Genomic DNA, 17408 nt, shown 5'->3' on the forward strand with positions numbered 1-17408 from the left:
GTAAATATAATATCGTAAATCACTACACTAATATTATTAACTTCTAATAATAAATAAAATATATTTAATTATTATTTTATTTCTATGTAAATAATTATTAATTAGTTAAATTAAAAATAAAATTATCTTTATATATATGCCATTTTGGTAACACATTATAATTACACCGCAACATCAAAAAATAGGGATTGCGATAAACATTTGTTTACAAGTCTACTATTACGCTTTTCTTTATACCCCTGGATGAAGGGTTGCAGCATGCAATCTATGGCGTAGTGAGATAAAAAATTTCATTTTAATTCAACCAATGAACCCTATCCATATTTAGGTTCGGTAACCATTTTAGGTCATATGCTTATTTTGACCGATTTTAATTATGGAAACTTAAAAAAAATGTGATTAACATTATTTATGGTAAGATTTCTAATATAAATTTGAAATAATCTTTAAATTCTTGTAGGTCAATTAGTACAAATTATCTCAGGGCATATATGATAAAGTATTTAATTAAACAAATTTTATTATTTTATCATCCTAATCTATTAGAATTATTATTCAAATTTAATTATAAAATTATACATTCATTAAATTATTTATTTTAAAATATCACAGTTTGAAGCACGGGCTATAATATAGTTTACTAAAGAATAATGAATGAAATATATAAATAAAAAATTAAATATATATTATCATTGGTTCAATTTTCAGGGTATAATCGTAACAAAACTGTTATATCCGTTCGATTTGGTCACAATTTTTTTTAGTTCGGTTTTTATTTATTTTGCTCCCATAGTCATCTGTACCAAAGTTGCATAAAAAGAAAAATAGGGTATTTGCGAAAAGTTCTAACAAAATAGGTAGTCGGGAAACCAAACTTAATATAAAAATTGGTAGTTAAAACCATTGACTATTATAAAAAATTTACGGCTATTACCAGGGTTTATTATTCTGATACAATTTTATTACTCTTACTTCAATCCATAGGAATCCCAGCTATTTAATCCTTTTTCTTCCAATTTTTTCTACTATTCCAACAAAAGGATTAAAGAATACATTAAACAAAACACATGAACTATTCATACATAATTGAATAGAAATAAGGAATACTCCCTCTGTCCTAACCATTTTTTTACGGTTTTCTTTTTGAGATGTTTCATCCAATTTTTTACATTTCAAAACTTACCAAAAATAGTCAATTGGTCTCATCACTTTCCCACTTTTTCTCCATTTTTACACTACTTTTACTCCACTATCTCTCTTTTATACAATAAAAATCAATGGATCCCACCACTTCACCCACTTTTCTTTCTTTTGTTCACTACTTTATACATATTTCTTATATTTCTTAACTTCCGTGCCCAAACCAAATGTAAAGAATTGGCTGGGATGGAGGGAGTACTAATCTTTGACAATTTTGTCATCCTCTAATTGTTTTCGAATGGGTCCATTCAACGATGTAAAATATCAAAATGTTATAAAAGAATCAATTAAAAATGATCCCCCAATTCCAGCTAGGAATAGTTTTGGTTTGGTTTTGCATATGCAGATAGGAGGCAGTTGCAAACTGTTGGGAATATGTTGTGAACTTGATGATTACATTAACAAAACACCTTAATAGATTTAACTTAGTGAAAAATGTAGCACTCGACGGATGATCAAATATAGTCCCGACGGATGACTCAATATAGTCCCGACGGATGATGATTTGACATCCATCGAGTGAGTAGCTTATGTAACAATAAGTATTGTAACACATTTCTGTGAACAACTTTATATAGATCCTGTAGTAGCATATGAGTCATGTTGACTATTATTAGATATGCGGAATAGGCTGATTAATTATAAATATAAGATGTCTTGTAATTCTACATAAGTGAAATGAAGTCAAGTGTCAAATAGCTACCCGACGGATGATCAACAAAACTACCCGACGGATGATCAACAAGGCAACTCGACGGATGACAAGCATATACCCGACGGATGATCAATTCAAGCATCTGTTGACAGTGACAAGACAGTCACATGCGTTGGGTGTTTACAAAAGGAATGTGGAAGCTTGTTTAACAGGAAATGAAGAACAAAGAAGCATTACCATTTCCATGCAAGTTAAGAAGATTCTCAAAGATGCTGGAATAGAGTAGTGAAGCAGCGTGGAGTTTGACTTGATAGTTTTGTTTTATTATCCTGTCTTATTACCATGTAAACTTGGTGATATATAAATCAAGTGTAGCTAGTGAAACAAATAACTAAGCAAACACTTTTAGAAGAGAAATAGAAAAAGTTGTAACTGTTAAGAATTTCTCTATAGTTTGTTTGTTCACTTGAAAAGCAGCTGTGAGACAATTTGTTCTTCACAGAGTTCTTAAATCGATATATATAGTCAAAAAGTTTTATATATATATATGGTGGATACTTTCAAATCCACCTGAAAGTTTTAAAAGCTTGTGTTTTTTTACTTTGTGTTTTTGATTCACTTAACTTGTTATTCCACACCTTGCAAATCAAAACACTTATATATATAGTTTAAGTTAGAACATTTTATAGTTCAAGAAAAAGTTTACTAGAATTACATTCAACCCCTGATAAGTGGCATTTTATACCACTTGGAACGTCTTATAATGGCTTGAATTGGTGTCTTGAAATCAAGTATTTTATGTATTTGATGTGTTTTTCTAGTGTTTGTGCATTTCAGGGTAATAATTGCATTTCTGGAGAGATTTCATCAAGAATAATCCTTGGCATATGTTTAGCATTGCAAGTGGGAAAATAGGAGCATATTGCAGCGAAGAAACGGGAGAAAAACAGAGCAGTTTCCAGTAGGGGTCTGAGCGCCCGCTCAGCTCTGCTGAGCGACCGCTCAGGAATACTGAGCGGCCGCTCACGGACGAAAAATTAGAATTATTATTTCGGACTCCTAGTTCTGTTTAACTTCTAACTTCTGAGATATTTGGGTATTATGGGATTCCTATATAAGTAGTTTTCAGAGACGTTTCACAAAGGTTGGATTGTAGTATTAATCGAAGAGCGAGGAGATAAGGAAGAAGACCGTTTTAGCTCACCTCAACGAAGAGGAAGCATATTTTCTTGTGATTCTTTATTTCGTTGTAACGTTGGATGCTAGTTTTCTTTACTTTGAACCTATTTACTCTTGTGACGTACTCTGGTTTAATATAAGTAGTTTTACTTATTATTCTCGTGTGTTATTATCATGTTTTCATATGAACCCATGATGAAGATGAGTGCTATCATGGGCTAATCGTGATCATGGGGTCGTAACAGATTTACTATGGAATTCTTTAGTTAGTTGTTTAATACCTTAGTGTGTGATGATTGTATGATATCTAGTATTGGTTGTGCTTATTCGTCTTATGTGCGTCGCGAACATATAAGATAGGGTGTTAATCTCATGTGAAGCGACAGTGGTTCTTGAGATTTAGAACTTGCCATGCTAGCATCAGTTCATGTACGAGTATGCATGATTAGTGGGTAACTCTGACCATTTTATCCGTCCTGTGTAATCAAAAGGAATAACTTGTACTTAAATCGTTATGTTGTCAATTTTCGTAGACATATAGGGACTCAGCATAATTGATGCCTATTCAACTTCTATATTAATTGTGGATGTTTGGTAGATTGGTATTAGTACAATAAAAGTTGGCTTTTATCAGTTTCGTGTTGTTCGATTAATATCATCACTGTTGCATGCTAAGGGTAATAACAATGACTATTGAATGAAGTAGTAATGAACTTGTGATCTCATGTATGTTTTAATATTGTTATTTCAAGTGTTAATTAAGTGCTTAATTCTCGTAGTTAATTGTAGTTAATAATTAGTTAATCAAATCTAAGTGTTATTGTTTTAACATTGAGAAGTAATCATACATTGGTGAGTGAGTGTAATTGAACATAATTAGTCTGAGTCTCTGTGGGAACGAACTAGAAAGTATTCTATATTACTTGCGCACGCGTATACTTACGTGTGTTATTAGCGCGTGTTTTTGCCCTAACAAGTTTTTGGCGCCGCTGCTGGGGACTCGGCGTATTTGTTTAGTTTATGTACTTACCATCAGTGGTCATTAGGACTCAGTGATTAAGGCGTGTTACTTATTATTTCCGGTTGTGTTTCAGGTACCTTAGCGAGCGTTTATGCAAACACGTTCTCGTACTCGCAAGAGGACTTTAGATACGACTGAGGAGACAGACGAATTTCTTGATATTCCGGAGAAGATAGAATTTGAAGATTCGGATTCCGGAAGTGAGCAGAAAAAGCCAGTAATCATGGGTGATCGTATAGTTCCGACAGATCCAGCTCTTATGGACTTTTCTCAGCCTAAAATTGATGATATTCAGTCTAGCATCATGCATTCGGCTATTGAGGCCAATAATTTTGAAATCAAGTCGGGCACTATTCAGATGGTGCATAATTCTGTTTCTTTCGGGGGTGCTGCAACTGAAGACCCCAACATGCACATAAGGAATTTTGTCGAGATCTGTAGTACTTTCAAATATAATGGTGTGACTGATGAGGCTATCAAGCTGAGGCTTTTCCCATTCTCACTGAGGGATAAAGCTAAGGACTGGTTACATTCTGAACCAGCTTGGTCTATCACTACTTGGCAAGATCTTGCGCAAAAGTTTCTGGTGAAGTTTTATCCAATGGCGAAGACTGCGGCTATGAGGAGTGCTCTTACTCAGTTTGCGCAGCAACCTTTAGAATCTATGTGCGAAGCTTGGGAGCTCTACAAGGAAATGTTGAGAAAGTGTCCACATCATGGAATGCCTGATTGGATGGTGATCACTGGTTTCTATAATGGTTTGGGGGCCCAATCTCGGCCTATGCTCGATGCAGCAGCTGGAGGTGCCTTGTGGGCCAAAATCTATACTGAGGATTATAATCTTATTGAGACTATGGCTGCAAATGAGCATCAAAACCAAACTCAAAGGATGATTCCTGGGAAGGTAGCAGGTATTTTGGAAGTTGATGCAGCTACAGCTATTGCAGCGCAGCTCCAAGCGCTGTCTATGAAGGTCGATTCTCTAGCTACCTATGGAGTCAATCAGATAGCTATGGTCTGTGAGCTTTGTGTAGGTTCTCATGCTATGGATCAGTGTTCTCTTGTTAATGAATCTGTTCAGTATGTCAACAATTATCAGCGATCGCAGCAGCCTGTGCCAGCTACTTATCATCCTAACTATAGAAATCATCCAAATTTCAGCTGGAGTAATAATCAGAATGCTATTCAGCAACCATATCAGCAAGGCGTAAGTAAACAGTTCAATCCACCTGGATTCCAGCAACCATAGCATTATGCTCAAAGGCAATCATATCTTCAACAAGGAGGTGCAGCTCCACCCTCTAGTGCTGATTTTGAGGAACTTAAGTTGTTGTGCAAAAGTCAGGCGGTCTTTATCAAGACCCTAGAAAATCAAATCGGTCAAATAGCCAATTCAGTGCTCAATCGTCAACCTGGCACACTTTCTAGTGATACTGAAGTGCCAGGCATGAAGGAAGCTAAAGAGCAAGTCAAGGCTATTACCTTAAGGTCTGGAAAAGTTTCGGATGCTGAAAAAGCAAAAGAAGGAGAAGCTGAAGTTGGTAATGAAGAAGCTAAGCAAAAGGAGAAAGCGGCAGAACCAAGGAAGACTACTGTTGAACACACTCTGCCTGAGGGTAATACAGGGGAGAAACAACTCTATCCTCCACCACCTTTCCCTAAGAGATTGCAACAGCAAAAGCTGGATAAGCAGTTCGGTAAGTTTCTGGAGGTGTTCAAGAAACTTCACATTAATATACCTTTAGTTGAGGCTCTGGAGCAAATGCCTAGTTATGCGAAATTTATGAAGAGTATTCTTTCAAGGAAAGTGAAACTGGATGACCTGGAGACCTTTGCTTTATCGGAAGAATGCAGTGCTGTGCTGCAACAAAAGTTACCTCCAAAGCTTAAAGATCCAGGTAGCTTCACCATTCTTTGCACCATTGTCAAGTTGTCTTTTGACAAGTGCCTCTGTGATTTGGGAGCAAGCATCAATCTGATGTCGTTGTCGATCTTCAAAAAGTTGAACTTGCCTGATCCAAATCCCACCTACATGTCTCCACAATTGGCTGATCGTTCTATTACATACCCACGAGGCATAGTGGAGGATGTGCTAGTAAAGGTGGATAAGCTCTTCTTTCCTGCAGACTTCGTTATTCTGGATTTCGAGGAAGATAAGAAGATTCCCATAATCTTGGGGAGACCTTTCTTGGCTACAACCCGTACCTTGATAGATGTGCAGAAAGGTGAACTTACTATGAGGGTGCAGGATCAGGATGTGGCATTCAATGTATTCAAAGCGATAAAATTCCCTACAGAAGATGAGTGGTTAAAAGTGGATTTGATTGATTCTGCGGTTACTTCAGAACTTGATCATATGCTAATATCTGATGCATTAGAGAAAGCCTTAGTGGGGGATTTTCACAGTGATGATGAGGATGTCAATGAGCAACTACAATATCTAAATGCTTCTCCTTGGAGGCTAAAGCTAGACATGCCATTTGAATCTCTTGGTACTTCAGACCTCAAAAATGCTGAAGGAAAGCTCAAACCATCTATTGAGGAAGCACCTACCTTGGAGCTTAAACCATTGCCTGAACACTTGAGGTATACTTTTTTAGGTGATGCATCTACTCTACCTATTATTATTGCATCTGACCTTTCAGGTAGTGAGGAGGACAAGCTCTTGAGGATCTTGAAAGAATTCAAATCAGCTATCGGATGGACTATAACAGACATCAAGGGGATCAACCCTTCATACTGCATGCATAAGATTCTACTAGAGGAGGGTAGTAAGCCGACTGTTCAGCAACATCGCAGACTTAATCCTATCATGAAAGAAGTGGTGAAGAAAGAAATTCTGAAATGGCTGGATGCAGGAATCATTTATCCTATTTCTGACAGTTCTTGGGTGAACCTCGTGCAATGTGTACCTAAGAAAGGAGGTATTACTGTGGTAGCAATGAGAAGAACGAGCTCATCCCCACTCGAACATTCACAGGATAGAGGGTATGCATGGACTACAGAAAGTTGAATAAGGCCACGAGGAAGGATCACTTCCCTCTTCCATTTATTGATCAGATGCTTGACAGGCTGGCCGGTCACGAGTATTATTGTCTTCTGGATGGTTATTCGGGGTATAATCAGATATGTATTGCACCAGAGGATCAAGAAAAGACTACCTTCACTTGTCCATTTGGCACGTTTGCTTTTCGCAGAGTTTCGTTTGGCTTATGTGGCGCACCGGCCACTTTTCAGAGATGTATGATGGCTATATTCTCTGATATGATTGGAAATAATGTCTAGGTGTTCATGGATGACTTCTACGTCTTTGGACATTCTTATGATGAATGTTTGAATAATCTTTGTGCAGTACTCAAAAGGTGTGTGGAAACTAATTTGGTGCTCAATTGGGAAAAATGTCACTTTATGGTGCGTGAAGGCATTATTCTTGGGCATAAGGTCTCTAGTAAGGGTCTCGAGGTGGATAAAGCCAAGGTGGGAGGCATTGAAAATCTTCCACCACCTATTTTTGTGAAAGGAATCCGTAGTTTTCTTGGACATGCGGGTTTTTATAGGCGTTTCATCAAGGACTTTTCGAAGATATCTAAGCCGTTGTGCAACTTGCTTGAGAAGGATGTACATTTCAAATTTGATGATGATTGTTTGATGGCATTCGAGACTCTCAAGAAGAGTTTGATAACTGCACCAGTTATTACAGCACCTGACTGGACAGAGCCTTTTGAGATGATGTGTGATGCGAGTGATTATGCGGTGGGCGCAGTTCTTGGGCAGCGCAAGAATAATCTCTTTCATGTGGTCTACTATGCTAACAAGATCTTAAATGAAGCTCAAATGAACTACACCACTACTGAGAAGGAGCTCTTGGCTACAGTATTTGGTTTCGAAAAATTTCAATCTTATTTGCTTGGGACAAAGGTGACAGTGTTCACTGATCATGCGGACATTCGCTATTTAGTTTCCAAGAAGGATTCGAAGCCCAGACTCATTTGTTGGGTGCTCTTGCTATAGGAATTTGAGTTAGAGATCAAGGATCGAAAAGGTACTGAGAATCAAGTAGCTGACCATCTCTCTAGATTGGAGAATCCCGAGTCTACTTCACATGGTAAGACTTTGATCAACGAATCTTTTCCGGATGAGCAGTTGTTCGCAGTTCAGGAGGAAGAGCCATGGTTCGCAGATATTGTGAATTATCTTGTCATCAATATAATGCCTCCTAATTTTAATACAGCTCAAAAGAAGAAGTTTCTGCATGAGGTGAAGTGGTATATGTGGGATGAACCGTATTTATTTAGACAGGGAGCTGACCAGATCATCAGGAGATGTATCCCATTCTGTGAGACAAAGGGGATATTACGAGACTGCCACTCCACAGTTTATGGTAGACATTATGGTGGTGAGAAGACGACAGCTCGTATTCTGCAAGCAGGTTTTTTCTGGCCTACGTTGTTTAAGGATGCTCATCAGTTCGTTTTAAAGTGTGATTGTTGCCAAAAAGTGGGAAATCTTACGAGAAAGGATGAGATGCCGTTAAATGTGATGTTTGAAGTCGAGGTCTTTGATGTTTGGGGAATCGATTTCATGGGGCCATTTATCTCGTCCTGCAATAATCAGTACATCTTGCTAGCAGTCGATTATGTCTCAAAATGGGTAGAAGTCAAAGCTCTACCGACGAATGATGCAAAGGTAGTGTTGAATTTTCTTCATAAGCAGATTTTCACAAGGTTTGGAACGCCACGAGTAATCATAAGTGATGAAGGGTCACATTTCTGCAACCGTAAGTTCACTTCTATGATGCAGCACTACAATGTGAATCATCGTGTTGCTACTGCCTATCATCCGCAAACGAATGGTCAAGCGGAAGTGTCTAATATAGAGATCAAGCGCATTTTAGAGAAGGTTGTTTGTCCGTCAAGGAAGGATTGGTCTTTAAAGCTCGATGAAGCTGTTTGGGCTTACAGAACAACATATAAGACTCCACTTGGGATGTCCCCGTTTCAACTTGTGTATGATAAGGGATGTCATTTACCTGCGGAGCTTGAGCATAAGGCTTATTGGGCATTGAAGAAGTTGAACCTGGATCTAGATGCAGCTGGAAAGAAGCGAATGCTTCAGCTAAATGAACTTGATGAATTTCGACTCCAAGCGTACGAGAACAACAAAATGTACAAGGAAAAAGTGAAAAGGTGGCACGAAAGGAAGTTATATCCTAAGTCATTTGTGTCGGGGCAACAAGTTCTTTTTTATTCAACTCTCGTCTCCGACTTTTTCCTGGGAAGTTGAAATCAAGGTGGTCTGGACCTTTTATTGTCAAAACTGTGTTTCCACATGGAGCGGTGGAGATTTTTGAGAGCTGAGCGGTCACTCAGCAGAGCTGAGCGGGCGCTCAGGGACGGAAAATTAGAATTATTATTTCGGACTCCTAGTTCTGTTTAACTTCCAACTTCTGAGATATCTGGGTATTATGGGATTCCTATATAAGTAGTTTTCAGAGACGTTTCACAAAGGTTGGATCGTAGTATTAATCGAAGAGCGAGGAGATAAGGAAGAAGACCGTTTTAGCACACCACAATGAAGAGGAAGCATATTTTCTTGTGATTCTTTATTTCGTTGTAACGTTGGATGCTAGTTTTCTTTACTTTGAACCTATTTACTCTTGTGACGTACTCTGGTTTAATATAAGTAGTTTTAGTTATTATTCTCGTGTGTTATTATCATGTTTTCATATGAACCCATGATGACGATGAGTACTATCATGGGCTAATCGTGATCATGGGGTCGTAACGGATTTACTATGGAATCCTTTAGTTTGTTGTTTAATACCTTAGTGTGTGATAATTGTATGATATCTAGTATTGGTTGTGCTTATTCGTCTTATGTGCGTCGCGAGAATATAAGATAGGGTGTTAACCTCTTGTGAAGCGACAATGGATCTTGAGATTTAGAACTTGCCATGCTAGCATAGGTTCATGTACGAGTATGCATGATTAGTGGGTAACTCTAACCGTTTTATTCACCCTGTGTAATCAAAAGGAACAACTTGTGCTTAAATCATTATATTGTCAATTTCTGTAGACATATAGGGACTCAACATAATTGATGCCTATTCAACTTCTATCTTAATTGTGGATGTTTTGTAGAATGGTATTAGTACAATGAAAGTTGGCTTTTATCAGTTTCGTGTTGTTCGATTAATATCATAAATGTTGCATGCTAAGGGTAATAACAATGACTATTGAAGGAAGTAGTAATGGAGTTATGATCTCATGTGTGTTTTAATATTGTTAATTCAAGTGTTAATTAAGTGCTTAATTCTCGTAGTTAATTGTAGTTAATAATTAGTTAATCAATTCTAAGTGTTATTGTTTTAACATTGAGAACTAATCATACATTGGTGAGTGAGTGTAATTGAACATAATTAGTCTGAGTCTCTGTGGGAATGAACTAGAAAGTATTCTATATTACTTGCGAACGCGTATACTTGCGTGTGTTATTAGCGCGTGTTTTCACCCTAACAACCCCCCTCTGTATTATTGCTGCATTGTTAGGGACTAACAATTTGTATCAAAGCAAGCTCTTGAAGCACAAAGAGTTTAAAGATCACAACAAACAGCAAGATGAACAAGAAGGATGTTGGAGTCAAAATTCCTTTTATGGACAAAGATAATTACCATCACTGGAAGGTAAAGATGCATCTTCATTTACTTTCTCAAGATGAGGCCTATGTGGATTGCATAGAGAGAGGTCCTCATGTACCAATGAGAGCTGCAACTGGAAATGAGCCATCAGTTCCCAAACCAAGAAATGAATGTTCAGATCCTGATATTGAACAAGCCAGGAAAGACAAGAAGGCCATGAATATTTTATTCAATGGAGTTGATGGTGACATGTTTGACAACATCATCAATTGCAAGACAGCCAAGGAGGTTTGGGACACCATTCAAATAATTTGTGATACCGAACAAGTTAGAGAAAACAAGACACAGTTACTAATTCAGCAATATGAGCATTTCCACTGTGAAGAAGGTGAAACTCTCACTGATATCTTTAGTAGATTTCAAAAGCTACTAAATGCTCTGAAGCTGCATGGAAGAGTCTACCAAACCAAAGATTCTAGCCTCAAATTCCTGAGATCCCTTCCAAAAGAATGGAAACCAATGACAGTCTCCTTGAGAAATTCACAAGAATATAAGGAGTTTACACTAGAGAGGTTGTATGGCATTCTAAAGACTTATGAGCTTGAAATAGAGTAAGATGAAATAATGGAGAAAGGGAGAAAGAAAGGAGGGTCCATTGCACTGGTTGCTGAGTTAGAGAAGGAGAAGGAGATGAAGATAGATGCTGTTGAGTCCACTTCAAAGGTCTGTGAAAACAAGGGCAAGGGGCTGGTAGCAGAAAATTAAGATTCTTTGAGCCAATATTATATGGATGATATTGATGAACATCTTGCATTTCTTTCTAGAAGATTTTCCAAGATCAAGTTCAAGAAGAACTTTGGAGCAGCTAAGCCAAATAGAAACATGGTGGATAAATCAAATTTCAAGTGTTTCAAATGTGGCTTGGCAGGGCACTTTGCCAGTGAGTGTATAAAGTCAGATTCCAATAAAAAAAAGTTTGAGCCTGTGGATTATAAACAAAAGTATTTTGAGTTGCTCAAACAAAAGGATTGAGATTTTATTACACAAGAAAATGACTGGGCAGCAGATGGTTTGGATGAGGATGAAGATGTCAGCTATGTCAATCTAGCCCTAATGGCCAAGTCTGATGAAAAAGAGACAAGTTTTTCAAGTAATCAGGTAATCACCACTAACCTTGCACATTTATCTAAAGCTAAGTGTAATGATGCAATAAATGACATGTCTACAGAATTATATCATTTGTGTGTTACACTTAAGTCCCTCACTAAGGAAAATATTAAAATCAAAGAAAACAATTTATTTTTGAGTGAAAGGAATAATGTGCTAGAGTCTCAGTTTATTGAATTTGAAAAATTGAGAATAGAATGCAAGATAGCTAAGGAGGAATTAACTGAGTCCTTGAAGAAAGAAGAAAGTTTGAAGAAGCAGCTTGATCGTGAACAGGAGGTGATTAAGGCATGGAAATTATTTAGAGATGTCCATGCTCAAATCACCAAAGTTCAAGGTATTGAGTCCTTCTGTGATGCAGCCTGGAAAAAGAGTAAAGAGAAGCTGGAATCCAATTTGGTTGAAGGATTGCTAACAAATGTAGATTCGACGGATGATGAGATTTATTCGTCGGATAATTAAAAAGGTTATCCGTCGAGTGACAAAAATCCTCATCCGTCGGCTGTGAGCAAACCTGTGAGTAAAGCCAAACTTGCCAAGTTAAATGAAAAATATGGATCAGTTTCCAAAAACTTTATTTCAGGAGAATCGAGTCAAGTGAAGAAGGAGACGAAAGTGAATGTTGGTCATCTGTCCATCAAGTAATTGAATGACAGATTAGAAAAGATTGAGGTTAAAACAGAGGCTAAAAAGAAAAACAATAGAGGAAAGTATGAATTAACAAACATAACAACTACACACATGATAAATATGCTCCTAAAAAATTTGTATTAAATGTAGTAGTGTTAATCATCTGTTTGTTAATTGCAAAATTGTCATGCCTACTTCTATGACTGTACCACCTTCTTTTCGCAATATGAGTGTTATGCCTTCTATGCCTATGAATGCTGTGATAACCCAAATTTTTGGTATAATTAAAACCTTAATGAATAGTGATTCTACGGATGCATGTAAGGACTTATAGCTCACCCTATATAAGTGTTGGAGTTTTGAAGTTCCGAGGACGTAAGGTTATCGTACTAAGAAAATAAGTGAATGCAAAAGCCGTCAGAATTCGAATATTTTACCTTTTACTAATTGTTTTGGAAATTATGAGATATAAACGAATATGAGAAATATATAATATACCAAGGGAATTATAAGGATTGAGCGTTGTAATTGTGCAACCATATATGCTAAGTAATTGTTTAAAAGTGGTAATAACATATTAAGGACATACAATAAAGATCTTTAATACGATCGTAAAAGAATGCAAGAAAAATGCTGGTGTGATTGAAGGTACGCTCCTACTAAATTATCAGTAGGAGTATTTTAATGGATTCTAGATCTGACCAACCCTTATGAATTTGAGGAGTAGAGTTTCCAAGAACTGAAAGAGAAATTAGTAACAATCCTGATGTCAGTAATACTTGATGTTAAAAATGGGATTATGTGATTATAGCAATGCGTCTAAGCAACGTAAGGAGTATGATATAGGATGTCCCGAGCGTGGCCTAGAATTAGTTGCGATAGTATTTGCACTAAGGAGTTAGAAACTTTAATTTATGGGGAAAATTATGATTTTTTTTTCATAGTATGGAGTGTATACTGACGTAGAACATGAGATAGAGGATATAGTCGAAATTGATCAGGATTAGGATTGTGACATTTATTATCACCTAAGAGAGGCCAATGTGGTGGTCAACGCTTAAAGTAAGAAAAGTAAGATTAAGGGTGCTAAAGTGCTTAGTAGCTGGTGAGAGAATTTGAAAGGATGTCGCTTGAAGTTGAGATAAAAGGAAAATAACTAGAGAAATTAACTAAATCAGGATTTAGTTAGATTGACCAGGGAGTTAAAGTTTTATCAAGAAAGAACAATGAAGAAGAAAAAGAATTAATTATACGAAAGAATGAGAGATGTATATAGTTAAGGGAAATGTATGAGTAACTGAACATGGAGAATGATATTATCAAATGGGGAAAGAAAGTACTCGACCTGTCAAGTAATATGTGTATAAAGGAGATAGTTGTGCGAAATATAGTTCTGGTAGTAATTATGTCGGAAAGAGACTCAGGTTTTAGTTCCAGATGAAAGCAAGATTAAGCATGAGCACCGCTTGTGAGTCGCAGATCGATGGACAATGCGAATACAACGATGATGCTCGAAAGGGCAAAGAATTCAAGATCGAAGATTTTGCGTTACTAAAAGTACCACGCGAGAAATAATTAGCGAGGAATCATTAACAAAGAAAGCTATGCTAGAGTTCATTATACCACGAGAGGTTCTAAATCTTATAAATTGGGTCATATACCAATTTCACGTCGCCCTTAAATCGTAGCAAGTATGCAGCATATTTCCGTATTTAAGTTACGGAAGAATAACTTTGATGCCTGCCACGTGATGGAAAATAAAGGTGTAGAGGTATAACCAAACTCCCTTATATGAGGTTAAGAGTGAGAAATTATTGAGGAACAAACCTTTAGAGATAATAAGAGTGCAATGAAAGGATCATTCAAACTGTAGAGGGCATGTTTAGAGTCGGTGCTATAAACCTTAAGGGAATATGAAGTGGGAGACTATGTGTTACTAAAATTGTCACCATAAAGAAGGAGTGTTGAGGTTTGGAAAGAAAGGAAAGTTAAGCCTCATATTTATTGGACCATATGATATTTTGAAAAGGATGGGACCCTTAGCTTATGAGCATATGGAACTATAATCGGAACTGACTTACATAGAGCAGCTAGTGAAGATCATGGATCACAGGGATCAAGCATTGAGTAACAAGGCTAGAAAGCTGACCAAAGTTTTATGGAGAAATTAGGATATTGAGGAAACAACCTGGAAACTAGAGAACGCAATGCTGGAAAAGTACCCTCACCTATTCTCAACTTGATTCCGGGCGGAATCCTTTTAAGGAGGGAGGACTGTGATAACCCAAATTTTTGGTATAATTAAAACCTTAATGAATAGTGATTCTACGGATGCATGTAAGGACTTATAGCTCACCCTATATAAGTGTTGGAGTTTTGAAGTTCCGAGGACGTAAGGTTATCGTACTAAGAAAATAAGTGAATGCAAAAGCCGTCAGAATTCGAATATTTTACCTTTTACTAATTATTTTGGAAATTATGAGATATAAACGAATATGAGAAATATATAATATACCAAGGGAATTATAAGGATTAGAATTTCATAATAATAATTTAATCCAAGTATTAATAATAAGGAAGGAATGCATTAGTAAGGAATGCACTACGAATCATTTTAGGAAATAATCGAACTTACTTAAGGAAATCATACGAAAGGCGTAAGTTGGCACATAAAAAGTCATTATCCATGAACACCATGCAACTAGGAAGATTAGAAGCTAACTAAGACAATTAGAAAGCCAAATGGTTGGTTAGTAGCAAACTAAAATAGTGTTATGAATAGTGTAATAGCATAGTACATGGAATAGTATGTGAATAGTTGGAAGTATGGCCACACTTTGACAACTTTTACAAGACAAAGACCTTAAAGTCTTCTACAACTGATCAATACACGTTCATATATTCATATACATCAGTTATATCACACAAAAGTAGAGAACAAGAGAGCAAAACACACATTCTTCTTCATTTCTTCAAAACTGCCCAGCATGAACACCAAGGAAAGAAAAATTCAAATCTCACGATTTACTCATCTACAAATCACCAAATTTGGACCAAAAGTTCTTCAATATATGTATGAGGTACGTTCAAAATTTCATGGCCATCCGATTAGTATAACATATCCAAATCCTTGCTCAAAGATGAAGGTGAATAGTAACTCCGAAATTTTCTAAATTGTTTTCTTGATTTCTCTTGCAAGTTTAAGGATGATAAGCATAGATCAGGGGTCTCATAAGGCTTACAAGCTCTTGTTAGTATGTTTAAGGATTCAAAGAAGGTACAACCACTCTCCACCCTTTGTATTTCTTTGAGTTTTAAGCATAGTTAGAAGATATGTTCAAGAATGACATGATCCTTAGAGAATGGAGTTTGGATTGTTAAATCTTGATGATGGATTGTTGTGATTGATTTTTGTTGGTTAAATCTTGAAGTTTATGGACTGATAAGGTTATAAATATATTGAGTTGTTGATTTTGTTGTTGGTTTAAGTGGTTAAATAATTTAAAATCGGGAAATGCTTAGTATAGAGATGTTATAATGTCCGTTTGTAATAAGGTCATATTTAGAGTTATGTTCCGAAATGATAAGCTCATATTTTCCCAAACCACTGTCCATGGCTGTAAATATATGGTTTTCTAGTTTTTAAGAATGTATGGTTCGCCTTGATACAATTTACGGTTTGTGAGAAACGAGCGTTTTCGTGACGGAGACTTAAGAAGCGATTCTGCATAAATGTTTTCCCTTAAAATCTACACTTAAACCCTTTTGAAAATGATTCGAGTTATGCAATTTTTATGATAAGTAAAATGGACAGGAAAGAAGACTCTCCAAAAGATTTTGAGCAAAAATTTTAATTTTTCTGTTTTATATAAATGTTGGAACCAAAGTTGCGCGAAGGCGCTTTGCCTCGCATAGCCATTACATAGCTACTGCCTTGTTCTGTTAATACGGGAAAATGAGACTTCTAACCAGAGCCAAGTTCTTGCTTATTTGCAAATTAGAAGTTCTGTAGATCATTCATGCAAAAAAAAAGGGTGTGTCATTTGAGTTAACGGTTAAGGAGATAGAGGCGTTTTAGTGAAACTAGCGCAAATAGTACAACTCCGTAGTTGACTTGGATTCTAAAATGTGTTTCACCTATTTAAACTTGAAATTTCCAAATCGAAATATTTTTTATAAATATTAAAAATACTCAAGAAGTTCCTTGAGGTGGTTTCGTATTTAATTACAAATTTTCTGATTTACTAAAAATGGTGAAGCGCAAGTCGCATAATAGTAATTCAGTGAAAAGTCAACTATGGAAGTACTACTTTGACCGCCCGTTTTGGCCAAGTTAATAATATAATTTAGAGATGATCAAAACACGAGAGTTGTTAAGGATTGTAAGAAGAACACATAGGTGTGTCGAACGAGATTTTTAAATGGACAGTAACGAGGTGTGAGTTGTCGTAAGTTAAATGAACCCGAGAGAGTGAAGGTCGGGTAGAGTGAGTCTACTTAGAATAAGTCGATCATTGGTTAACCCGACTAACCGAGGTTATATTATGTCTTGGTAGAGGTTCCAGGACCGAGAGGGATACATCAAGGTAGAGCTTGGACATCAGGCAAGTTTTTGAAATCTTATCTTATGATATCCATGCTTTAATTACTGTTGTGATTATGATGCCATGCTTTACAGTTTTAAATAAACGAATGATATATGCTTGTCTATAATTTCAATACGCCTATAATGTGCGTTTGTTTATGAAATATAATTGCATTCCATACAAGTATGAGAAGTTGGAATTTATTTCCGAGATAATACGTTATAGTGGGAGTCAGAGATATTTTTAATAATGATTTAATTCGGGGATTAGCCGGATTTGAGATATTTTGATTTTATTAACAAAGTAAGTTCGCGTGAGATATATCGAGCGAA

General features: G+C 36.5%; 1 non-coding gene across 1 annotated transcript; it reads right to left on the reverse strand.

Annotated features, from left to right (window-relative positions):
- Positions 1-4671: 4671 nt before the first annotated feature.
- Positions 4672-4778, reverse strand: LOC141715788 (small nucleolar RNA R71). Its single transcript, XR_012572537.1, has one exon. It is a non-coding gene; the product is annotated as a small nucleolar RNA R71 (small nucleolar RNA).
- Positions 4779-17408: the final 12630 nt, after the last annotated feature.

Source organism: Apium graveolens, chromosome 3 (genome assembly GCF_009905375.1).
Source record: "Apium graveolens cultivar Ventura chromosome 3, ASM990537v1, whole genome shotgun sequence".
Taxonomy (NCBI): Eukaryota; Viridiplantae; Streptophyta; class Magnoliopsida; order Apiales; family Apiaceae; genus Apium; species Apium graveolens.